The following is a 12457-nucleotide window of genomic DNA, read 5'->3' as shown; positions in this document are numbered from 1 at the left end:
TTAGGCTAAGGGAAGATAGATTCTGAAAGTAAACTAGCATTAAAAAAGATAGTAAAAGATTTTATACATATAAAGCAGAAAAGGGTCATTAAAATGAGCATAGGTCCCCTGGAAAATGAAAAGGGGAGTTGATATTGGATAAGGTGGAATTACTGAGGCTTTGAATAACTATTTTGTGTTGGTCTTCAGAGTGGAGAGCACATCTAACATGTCAGAGACATATTTAGATGTGATGGGAGGAGAGGACCGTGATACAATTGTCACAGAAGAGGAAGAAATGAGCAAACTAGTGGGACTAAAAGCAGACAAGTCCCCTGGCCTTGATAGGAGTGAAAAAATGGCAGAAGTTACAGCAGATTTGTTTGAGATAATTTGCAAAACTTCTCTGGACTCTGGGAAGGTCCCAGCAGCTTGGGGGACAGTGAATGCCATTCCTCTGTTTAAAAAAGGGTGTAGGCAAAAGGCGGATAACTATAGGCCAGTTAACTTAACATCTGTAGTCAGGAAAATGCTTGAAGCTATAATTAAGAAAGAAATAATGAGGCATCTGGAAAGAAGTGTTTCAATCAGGCAGACACAGCATTGTTTCACAAAGGGCAGGTCCTGTTTGACAAACATGCTGAAGAAAATGGGTGGATGTTGTATACTTGGATTTCCAGAAGGTGTTTGATAAGGGTTCTGAATAAAATACTTATCCATAAGGATGCCTGGAGTAGGGTTATATTAGTATGGATAAAGGATTGATAATGAATTGATAACAGAGGGATTGATAACAGAGGGCAGAGAGTTGGGATAAATGTATGTTTCTCTGATTGGCAGTCATGTAGAGTGGAGTGCTGCAGGGGTCAGTGCTGGGCCTGCAACTGATTACGGTATACACTCAGTGGCCACTTTATGAGGTAAACCTGTACATTGCTTGATAAAGCAAGTCAAAGCATAAAATTGTGCAGACATGATCAACAGGTTCAGTTGTTGTTTAGACCAAACATCAGAATGGGGAAGAAATGTGATTTAAGTGACTTTGGGCCTTAAATGAATGTTATTGCCAGACAGGTGGTTTGCGTAGCTCAGAAACTGCTGATCTCTTGGGATTTTCATGCACAAAAATCTTTAGACTTGACAAGAGAATGGTGCAAAAAAATACCAAAGCAAAATAAATCCAGTGCATGGCAGTTCTGTGGGCAAAAATACCTTGTTAATGAGAGAGGTCAGCAGAGAATAACCAGATTGGTTCAAACTGACAGGAAGTCAACAGTAACTCAAGCATGCGTTACAACAGTAGTGTGCAGAAGAGCATCTCTGAATACACAACACTTCAAACCCTGAAGTGGATGGGCTACAGTAACAGAAGACTACGAACATATGCTCAGTGGCCACTTTATTAGATACAGAAGGTACCTCATAAAGTGACCACTGAGTGTATATTAATGATTTGGAAAAGAGGACCGAGTGTATTTAAGTTTACAGTTGCCGCTAAAAAGTTGGTTTGCAGGTGTAATAGGTTATCAAGAAGGCAAATGGAATCTTCATTGCTAGAATGATTGAATGTAAGAGCAGGAAAGTTATGGTGCAACACACTCAAAATGCTGAAGAAACTCAGTAGGTCAGGCAACAACTACGAAAATGGATAAATAATTGGTGGGTGAGAAAGGTAAAGGATTGGAGAAGAAAGCATCTGATAGGATGAGAGTGGACCAAAGGGAAAAGGAAAAAATGAGGGCTTTATCTGTTACCAGGTACTGGTGAGGCTGCACTTGGACTACTGCATGCAAGTCTGGTCTCCAGACTCCAGAATACAGAGCAGTATAACACTGTATTGACACTTTGACCAAAGATGCTGTGCAGACCTTTTAACCTACTCCAAGAGCAATTTAACTGTTCCCTCCCACATAACTCTCCTTTTTTCTTTCATCCATGTGACTATCTAATACTCCCTTAGATGTCTCTAATGCACCTGCCTCTACCACCAACCTGGCAGTGCATTACATGTACCCACCACTCCATGTAAAAAAAACCTATACTTTCCTCCAACCACCTTACAGTTATTCTTCCTTATATTAACCATTTTCACCCTGGGAAAAAGGAACTGTCTGTCCACTCTATCAATGCCTCATCATCTTATACACCTCTGTCTAGTCACCTTTCATGCTTTCTAACTTTTTCTTTCCAGTAGAGTAACTTCCTACTGGAAGTTTTTCTAAGTTCTGATAATTTTATCCTCTCCCCTTTCTCTTTTCCAATTACCCATTCTGACCCCACTTTTACCCCTTCTCTTCTCCTTACTTGCCCATTATCTTCTAGTGTCCCTCTTCCAACCCTTTCTCCCTTTGTCCACTCTCTTCTCCTATCAGATACTTTCCTCTTTGTCCCTTTACCTTTCCCACCTATCACTTCCCAGATTCTCGCTTCATTGCCCCCCCACCACCTCTTTCAGCCACCCACTTTCATCTCATCTGGTTTCACTGATCAACTGTCAGCTTGTACTCCTTCCCTCCACCTTCTCATTCTGGATTATTTTCCTTTCCTTTCCATTTCTAATGAAGGTCTCTGCCAGAAAGATTGATTGTTTATTCCCCTCCATAGTTGCAGCCTGACCTACTGAGTTCCTCCAGCAGTTTGTGTGTTGTTCTTAGTGATCATTGGTGCTTTTTCAGGCACCACTCTTGTAGATGCCCTCGACAGTAAGGAATGTTGTGGCTTTGATGGAGTTGGCCCAATCTACAACCCACTGGAGTCCATACCAGCCTGTAATGCCACCAGTCAGAAAGCTCTCCACTGTACATCGATAGCAATTTGCAAGTCTTTGTTAAAGACTCCACAAACTCCTAATGAAGTGGAGCATCAGTGTATTAGGCCCTGGATAGATCCTCTGAGATGTTGAGGAATTTAAAGCTGCTCACATTTCCACCACAGACACCTCAATGAGGACTGGTGCGCACTCTCCAATCTTCCCCTCTTTGTCCACAATCAATTCCTTGGTCTTGCAGATGTTGGTTGTGAGGTTGTTGTTACGGCACTACTCAAACCAGCTGATCTACCTAACTCATGTACATCTCCTCATCGCCATCTAAAATACTACCAACAACAGTGGGGTCATCCGAAAATTTATAGTTGACATTTGAGCTGTGCTTAGCCATATAGTCATTAGTGTAGAGAAAGAAGAGCTGTGGGAATAAGCACACATCCTTGAAATGCGCCTGTTCTGATTGTTAGTGAGGAAGAAATGTTAATATCGATCCTCACACTGGTGTCCTATTGAGGAATTTGAGGATCCAGTTGCAGAGGCCTAGGTTTAGAATCTTGGTGATTAATACTGATGGGATCATAGTACTGAACATTGATCTGTAATCAATAAATAGCAGCCTGACATATGTTTTGCTGTTGTCTAGGTGCTCCAATTCAGAGTGGAGAGCTGGTGAGATTGCATCCACCATAGAACTGTTGCAGTAGTAGATGAACTGCACGAGTCAAGGTCCTTGCTCAGTCTAGCCATAATCAATGTCTTGAAATACTTCATTACAATAAAGTGAGTACTACTGGCAATAGTTGTTCAGGAAGCTCACCTTGCTCTTTTTGGGTACTAGTATAATTGCTGTCCTTTGAATCAGGTGGGAAGTTCAGACTACAGCAACGGGAGGCTGAAGATGTCCATGAACACTCCAGCCAAGTATACCGTCAGGGTTTAATGTCTTGACTGAGTTCATCTTCTCAAATGATGTTCTGACATTGGCCTCTGAGACAGATCACAGGGACACCAGATACTGTAGGGATTTGCACAGGTATACTGTGATTCCCCTTTCCAAAGAATGTAAAACAGGTGTTGAGTTCATTGGAGAGTGAACCCTAACTACCATTTCCATCTTGATTAAATTTATTATGTCAGCCGGGTTGGAAGAGTAAAAGTTTAAGTATTAACAGTAATAAAATTAAAATATTATTCACAAAATGTGTTATGGTGAACAGAAATGGTTTTCACTGTGTAATATTTCTTTAGAAAAATATTCTTAAATTTTAAAAGTGTCATTCTGCATGTGGTGGATTACCAGATTCAAATATAAACTTCCAGTTGCAGGCAGCAGCATCAGGTTTTAAAAGCAGTTTAATTATTTTAATGCAGAAATAAACACATTAAAGGCACTAGGTAAACTCAAATTGTTGTTTCTGAATCTATCTTTTCAAATATCTAGCAGAGGCTCATATCAGTGAAACTTTGTCCAAGGATTTCAAAGGTGTTCTTTCCCTATTGAGAGTTCTCAAATATATGCAGCTGAAGGGCTAACAATTACCTTCAAATACTTTCATAGCTTGCTACCAAAGTCCCTTTGAAGTGACAATTCTTCCTGCCTGGCAGAGCGGAGGATGTCACAAAAGTCTGTGAAAAAAAGGAACTTGCAGATGAAAGGAACTAAACATTTTTACAACTAAAACAACAGAAGGAAGGATAATAAATGGAAAATATTCAAATTTTTATAATAGAAACAAAGAGTCACTGCAATAGATCTGTGATGCATTGTAACCACGGAATTATTGTTGAAATGTAAATGCAGTCTTTATTTCAAAATCCAGTACAATCTAATGTAGCACTGAAATATTCAATTTCAAAATTAATCCATGTTTGTTCTAAGATCTGTTAGGTTAGTGTTAAATGAACACCTAGCTCAAAACCTTTTAATGTTTTGGCCAGAACTTCAAGTCAAACAATATTTTGTGTATATCAACTAAAATTATATGTTATCAAAAACCATGAGTATTTTAAGATTATCTGATGCAAGACAAATCTCATACATACACAGTTCAAATTGGCCTGTTAGTTAACTGAGAAAATGTATTTAACTATTTATCTACCAGGAAGCCCTTGCTGATTAGATCATTTGAGGCCGTCTCTAATGTACAGTTTGAACATTACAGAGAAAGAAACAAACAACCTGGAATCCATCAACCATGACAATTCATTTATATCACAGAGAATACAATCTTTCCTGATCCTAAATCAGGTCATCTCCCTAATTAAAGTCAGTAGCTGAAGGAGATAAATCATCTTCTTTTTAAAGTGGTGGTTGATTAGTAAGGGTGTCAAAGGTTACAGGGAGAAGGCAGGAGAATGGGGTTGAGAATGATAATAAATCAACCATAATGGAATGGCAGAGCAGACTTGATGGACCGAATATTCAAAATCTACTCCTATGTTTTACGATCTTCAGCCATGGCATTTTATGTAACCTTTTCCTTACCTTCATTCTTCCATTCCCTAGATAGATATAGGATTATTAATCCCAAACAAGAGATTATATTACCAACCATTAATAGGAAATAACACTGGATATCAAAGATTTTGCTTCCTGAATCATTTTGGGTGTATCTTATGGATTTTGGGCTGCTGATCATGAAAATCACCATGAAATTTCCCTATCATGCACCATTTTTTTTTCAAATCGCCTATATCTATTATTTTGATTCACAATTCAAGACAGAATAACTGATGCCAAGATTAAGGAAGGCGTTTTTGTTGGTCCACATATCAAACAGGTCATCAATGTTTAGGCAATTCAAAGAACCTCCAGTGAGACCAGAGAAAAATCACATGGAAGGCAAGCAAGGATGTTGTTGAAAATTTTCTTGGCAACTACAAAACTACGTGCAGTTGGTTGGCAACATGTTTCAAGCATACAAAACCATGAAGTGCAATATGTCACTAAAGATTCATTTTCTGCATTCCCATTTAGACTTCTTCCTTGCCAATCTTGGCACTGTCATTGATGAACATGGTGAAAGGTTTCACCAGGACACTGAGGTCATGGAGAAACTGTATCAGGGTAATCGGAATCCATAAACGTTGGCTGATTATTGTTGGGCACTTAAGCAATAAGTTTAAGACACTGAGTACAAATGAAGATGATCAATAAAACATTCTTAACTTAGTTGGCTATTGAAAAGCATCAGCACCATAATACAATTAAAAGCATTATATTCAATAATAATTAATTTATTGTTTCTCTATGTGATACAAGTAGTCTGAAATTATATTTGGGTTCAGTTTCAAGCGGTCTATCATAAACAAAACAAAAATTCTGAGGAAGCAACATTTCCAAACAAATTTATGTCTAGCATAATTTGCCCAAGAGCCAGGACCACTTGTTCACCTTGAAAGTGCATTCATGTTCATGGAAACATGCTGTAAACTAGATTGGTACAAAATGTCATTAAAATTTGTACACAAGCTATGAAGGGAACCTCAGTATTTTTTCGGAAATGTCTAATCTGGCAGTCTTAGCTCAATGACAATATTAATTTATCCATTTATTTATTATCAATATGCGGGTTGAACACTTTTAGAGTTGCACCAGTCATGATCTTGTGCAAGACCTTGATGTTTAAAAGCTTATTTGAGGTGGTCCAATGACTTTAACTTAATTAAACTAAGCCATTTGAGGCTGTAAACCCAATCATCTATCAGGTGGAAGATACAAGAAAAACTCCAATAGTATCTAATAGGTGCAATGAATTACAGTGGACTAAATTTCACCAGCTGTTATATCCAACACAGCAGGATACAATAATTACTGTATGTAACTGAAGACCATTCTGCTGACTTATTAGAAGAGAGTATCATAGAATAATTTCCTGATTATAAATGCCTTGGTATTTTCAGAACTGAAGTATTCAGCCTCTCTCAGATTAACATTTGTTGAACATGGTGGGCATGTTGGCGCTGGAAGTATGGCAATACTTGTGGGCTGCCCCCATCATACTCTTAGATTGTATTATTTATTAACAGCCACCACTTACTCTTGCCCACAATGCACCAGAATATGTGCATCTCAGATCAGCCTCTACAGCCACCTGAGGATCTACCAAAAGACAACCCCTTATGGGAACATCAAATTTGACTCAAGTGATTGCACTTCTACTTGAACACAAACGATGCATTTCACTGTATGTGTCGATGTACACATGATAATTAACTGAAGCCGAATATGGACACTTAAGTTCTTAGCACTTATATCGTATCCTGAATAAAACTTTGAGGATGTCCATCAGGTAACAGTAAAAGTGCATTGTCATTGCAATAAAAGAAAATCTTCATTTACCATAACATGATATTTGCATATTTTAAGATGCTGCATCTAATTAAAACTTCAAAGCAAAAACACAATATATTTCTCTCCAATATTTTTATAGAAATGACTCTGTAATAATATTCCCAACCTCTCTAATGTCATGGACCAATACCTTTAAGCAAGGGATCAGTGGACTCCAGGTTGGGAACCCCTACTCTATAGACTGTTATGTGTAAACATCACAGGAGAACAGCAATTTCTGAGATACTCAAACCACCCTTCTTGTACCATGGTCAAAGTCCATTTCTTCGCAATTTTAACATTTGGTCTGAACAACAACTGAACCTTTGGACTGAGTCTATATGCTTTTATGCACTGAGTTGCTGCCACACGATTGGCTGGTTAGAAATTTGCATTAACAAGCAGGTGGACAGGTGTGCTTAATAAAGTGACCACCGAGTGTAGATCATTGCATCACATTATTTTAGTTGTATTAGTTTTCTTTTCAGACTCTGAAGATGGGCTCCAACAATAGAGTAGGCCATGATGACCAGATATTCATTTAAATATAATTCTGTTTCACTCCATCACACAGTTGGAGAGAAATGATAACAGATGATTAATCCAAGATTAAAAGGCTATATTCAGGCCCAATAACAGACTGGAATAACAAAGACCCCTGCTCTTCTCTGCATTCTACGCTGAACACTAAACTTGATTTAAGTTCCCCTTACAGAAAGCACTGACGAGGGGAAATAAAATGAGGTAAGTATATAGAGAACCATCTCAGTGATCATTCCTTGGGATCAAAGATCTTGTGCAAGTGGATTAAATTGGGGCATTTGTCAGGGAAAATATATGGACAGATTAGCCTTTTGGGAATAGTACGATTCAAAGTAACCTGGCATGAAAAGAAGAGGAAACACGAGGAAATCTGCAGATGCTGGAAATTCAAACAACAACACACACAAAATGCTGGTAGAACACAGCAGGCTAGGCAGCATCTATAGGGAGAAGTGCTGTCAACGTTTCGGGCCGAGACCCTTCGTCAGGACTAACCGAAAGGAAAGATAGTAAGAGATTTGAATGTAGTGGGGGGAGGGGGAAATGCGAAATGATAGGAGAAGACCGTGGGGGGTGGGATGAAGCTAAGAGCTGGAAAGGTGATTGGCGAAAGTGATACAGAGCTGGAGAAGGGAGAGGATCATGGGACGGGAGGCCTCAGGAGAAAGAAAGGGGGGGGGGAAGCACCAGAGGGAGATGGAGAACAGGCAAACAACTAAATATGTCAGGGATGGGGTAAGAAGGGGAGGAGAGGCATTAACGGAAGTTAGAGAAGTCAATGTTCATGCCATCAGGTTGGAGGCTACCCAGCCGGTATATAAGGTGTTATTCCTCCAACCTGAGTTTGGATTCATTTTAACAATAGAGGAGGGCATGGATAGACATATCAGAATGGGAATGGGACGTGTAATTAAAATGTGTGGCCACTGGGAGATCCTGCTTTTTCTGGCGGACCAAGCGTAGGTGTTCCGCGAAACGGTCTCCTAGTCTGCGTCGGGTCTCACCAATATATAAAAGGCCACACCGGGAGCACTGGACGCAGTATACCACACCAGCCAACTCACAGGTGAAGTGTCGCCTCACCTGGAAGAACTGTCTGGGGCCCTGAATGGTGGTGAGGGAGGAAGTGTAAGGGCAGGTGTAGCACTTGTTCCATTTTACAAGGATAAAAACCAGGAGGGAGATCGGTGGGAAGGGATGGGGGGGACGAGTGGACAAGGGAGTCGCGTAGGGAGCGATCCCTGTGAAAAGCAGAAAGAAGGAAGGGAGGGAAAAATGTGTTTGGTAGTGGGATCCCGTTGGAGGTGGCAGAAGTTATGGAGAATTATATGTTGGACCTGGAGGCTGGTGGGGTGGTAGGTAAGGACAAGGGGAACCCTATCCCAAGTGGGGTGGCAGGTGGATGGGATGAGGGCAGATGTGTGGGAAATGGGAGAGATGCGTTTGAGAGCAGAGTTGACGGTGGACGAAGGGAAACCCCTTTGTTTAAAAAAGAGCAGATGCGGCAGAGACGGAGGAATTGTGAAAAGGGGATAACCTTTTTGCAAGAGACAGGGTGGGAAGAGGAATAGTCCAGGTAGCTGTGAGAGTCTGTAGGTTTATAGTAGATATCAGTAGATAGGCCGTCTCCAGAGATGGAGACTGAAAGATCAAGAAAGGGGAGGGAGGTGTCAGAAATGGACCAGGTAAATTTGAGGACAGGGTGAAAGTTGGAGGCAAAGTTAATGAAGTCAAAGAAGAGAATAAAAAGAAGAGGATTCACACTGTTGCTTCCCACACTTCTGGATTCCAGACCTCAAGAGTGCTGGCAGGGAAAGGGTGTCTTCCCAAAGAAAGAAGATTAAATTGATTGATACTGTATGGAGCACATCTTGTTTCCAAAGTGAATGACATGCTCCATTTAGCTTATTTGGCTAAGATCAGAATGTAGGCTGGTGGCGAGACTTTGCTGGACTTTGGGGTGAGAGCTCCCGAGTTTGAATCCAGCTAGCTCCCTTGCACGCTTTCCATCTGTGCTGGATTGAGCGTTGAGCTGGCAACTTGACCTTGTAAAAAAAACCTGGAGAGGGATAGGCTCTGCCACGTTTCAGATGCCCAAATCACGCCGTACGATGAGCAATCACCAAAAAGATCGGTGCAAAGCTTGTCATGATGGCTCCCCAATGACTCCACCAGGAGTTACGTGCGCGCGCACACGCACACTCACACCCTGTAGGCTGTCAGCTTACAACTCTAACAGGGTGCCACAGTAGAGTAGTGGCTAGCACAGTGCAATTACACCTTGGGGCATCGGAGCTCAGAGTTCATTTCTGATGTCCTCTGTAAAAGGTTTGTACGCCATTCCCATGGGTTTCCTCCAGGTGCTCCAATTTCCTCCCACAATCCAAAGATGTACCAGGTAGTAGGTTAAATTGTCATTGTAAGCTGTCCTGTGATTACTCTAGTGTTAAATAGCTGGGTTGCTGATCAGTGCAGCTTGTTGGGCCTGTTCTGTACTGTATCAATAAATAAATAACTGAATACTGCAAGAAACTGGGACAGAATAGCAGAAAAGCATACTTAGCTGACATTGTGAATGCATTTAACCTGCAGTAAATCAATGCAATGGATTTCAAAAAGCAAAATGCTAACTCTATTCACATCCTCAAATTGCAGTCTTACTCATTCTGTCTTGCTATACTTATATATGAAACAACTTGATTTGAAACTATCCCTAAGTTATATAGTATAGTCGAGATAACGTACTTTATAACGATTGTGTACCTCTAGGTACATGACATGATGAACCTAGAGTTCAGGGTCCCGTCATCAGATCCAATCAATTGGAAGTTGGAAGTTGATGCCCAATGACCAAAGCCCGACATCTGCAAGTCCACTGGAGAAGTTGGAAGACTGATGTCTGCGAGTCCATGAAACCACTGAAGGATGGAAATCCAGATGCAGCCTGTCCTAGGGTTGAGGGAGTGAGGGAGAAGTTGGTTGGATGGAGGGGAGAAGGAAGGAAAGGGACTTGTTCTACAAGCATCTTCCTCCTTACTTTCCAGTACTGAAGAAGGGCCTCAGCCCAGAAAGTCGACTGTTTACTCTTTCCTATAGCTGCTGCCAAACCTGCTGAGTTCCTCCAGCATTTTGTGTGTTGCTTTGGATTTCCAGTATATGCAGACTTCCTTGTGTTTGTTGTGTTGCCTTTGCTGAGCACTATGCCCATGCTATGTTGGAGCCAAAATGTGTGGTGGCATTTGCTGGCTACCCCAGCACATCTTTAAGTTGTGTTAATTGTTAACACAAGCAACACATTTCACAGTATGTTTCAATGTACTTGTAATAAGTAAACTAATCTGAATCTGAGATAGTTCACTAAGTTATCATTCACCATAATGATGTTTTCTTCCAATGCATCTCTATTCCACGTAGATTAGACAGACTGTCTAAAATTTCTTCCAACTAAAGGAATTCTGCAAAAGTAGTCATAATCATTTGTTCTGCTTTTTAAAAAGCTGAATAATATTTAAACTGATAATAAATTTAAAAATTACTACTTTAACAAATATTAATTTCAAAACATTAAGTATCTGTTTAATAACTATAAGGTATAAGGAGAAGGGGCAAAGGCAGGTTACAGTTGCTTTGGGTAGATGGGGCTCATCAGCCATGGTTGGCAGCTGATCTCAGAGAAGAAAATCCCTGAACTCAAACCTCTGCTGCTTTGTGGCTATACCCACTCACAGAGCAGGCTTCGGGAGTAAACCACGAGGAAAAATCCAAAGCTGCAATGTTGAATTTAACGCTGACTGGCAACTCCTGCAACACTGCTGGTGCCAAACTGTATTGGTCTCTGCCAGTACTTTGGATTCATCAGCTGCATGCAGAGGGGGAGCCTGCTGCAATGGGCAACAGATTGCTCTCCATGTCGTACTGCCCTGGCTCGTGTATCAACTGATGAACGTAGACATCCATGGTTGACACCGACCATGGCCTCTGATGAGGTTGCCTTCTGGAAAAACCAGAGAACTCACCTAAGAAAACCACCTTGAAAAATGCACCATGGTTCCATTTATTTGAATAACTTGAGTAATTACCAATGGATTTGCTGCAAGTTAAACATCAATAGCTATATCTATTCAATGGCCTGATTTACTTCGATAAAGGGTTGCATGCCGAACTAATACTTATTTCTATGTTGACTTGCTGACTTGCAAAATAACAGATTTCTTGCAAATTTAATATGTAGCCTGTCTCATTACTGTGTTGATTATTTTCTAATGCCAACTTTCTATCATGAAATTATAGGTGCCATATCTTCCAAACTGTCTTTTTTTGCACGCGCCTTCACTAGATGACAAAGCAATTTTATTTGTTCCCCCCCACCCCATTTTACCTTTACACTAAAACTTACGAACATAGCAAGCCATTAACCATTTTTGAAGCAGGAGAAAATGAAAGTGGAAGATCAGTGGCTTTATTTACAGCCACACCCCCTCTCACACTCTGAGCACACAGCACAATCGGATCCACACAATCCTCTGTGAAATTAGTATGCACATTACTCTTAAGTGCCACCTTTCAAACCTCTCAAATTTAGCAGATGTTTCATGCAAACATTTTGTTGTCAGGTTTCTGTGCGATGTGTAAATAGTTCTTAGTCTTAGTGCTTCCCCCAATGCTTAGAATGAAGATACAAATCTTTTCTGTTTTACAATCCCATGCTGTGGTAAAATACTATATTGGAAACGTAATAAATGCCTGACCACAACGTGTACCATCTAAAAGGCTTAAAATTAAAATGTAGCTCATACACAATCATGTTCCAACAGGGTGTGTAGGGGATTCCACCC

Source organism: Hypanus sabinus, chromosome 6, assembly GCF_030144855.1.
Source record: "Hypanus sabinus isolate sHypSab1 chromosome 6, sHypSab1.hap1, whole genome shotgun sequence".
Classification (NCBI taxonomy): domain Eukaryota; kingdom Metazoa; phylum Chordata; class Chondrichthyes; order Myliobatiformes; family Dasyatidae; genus Hypanus; species Hypanus sabinus.
Note: the sequence above shows the minus strand (reverse complement) of the source record.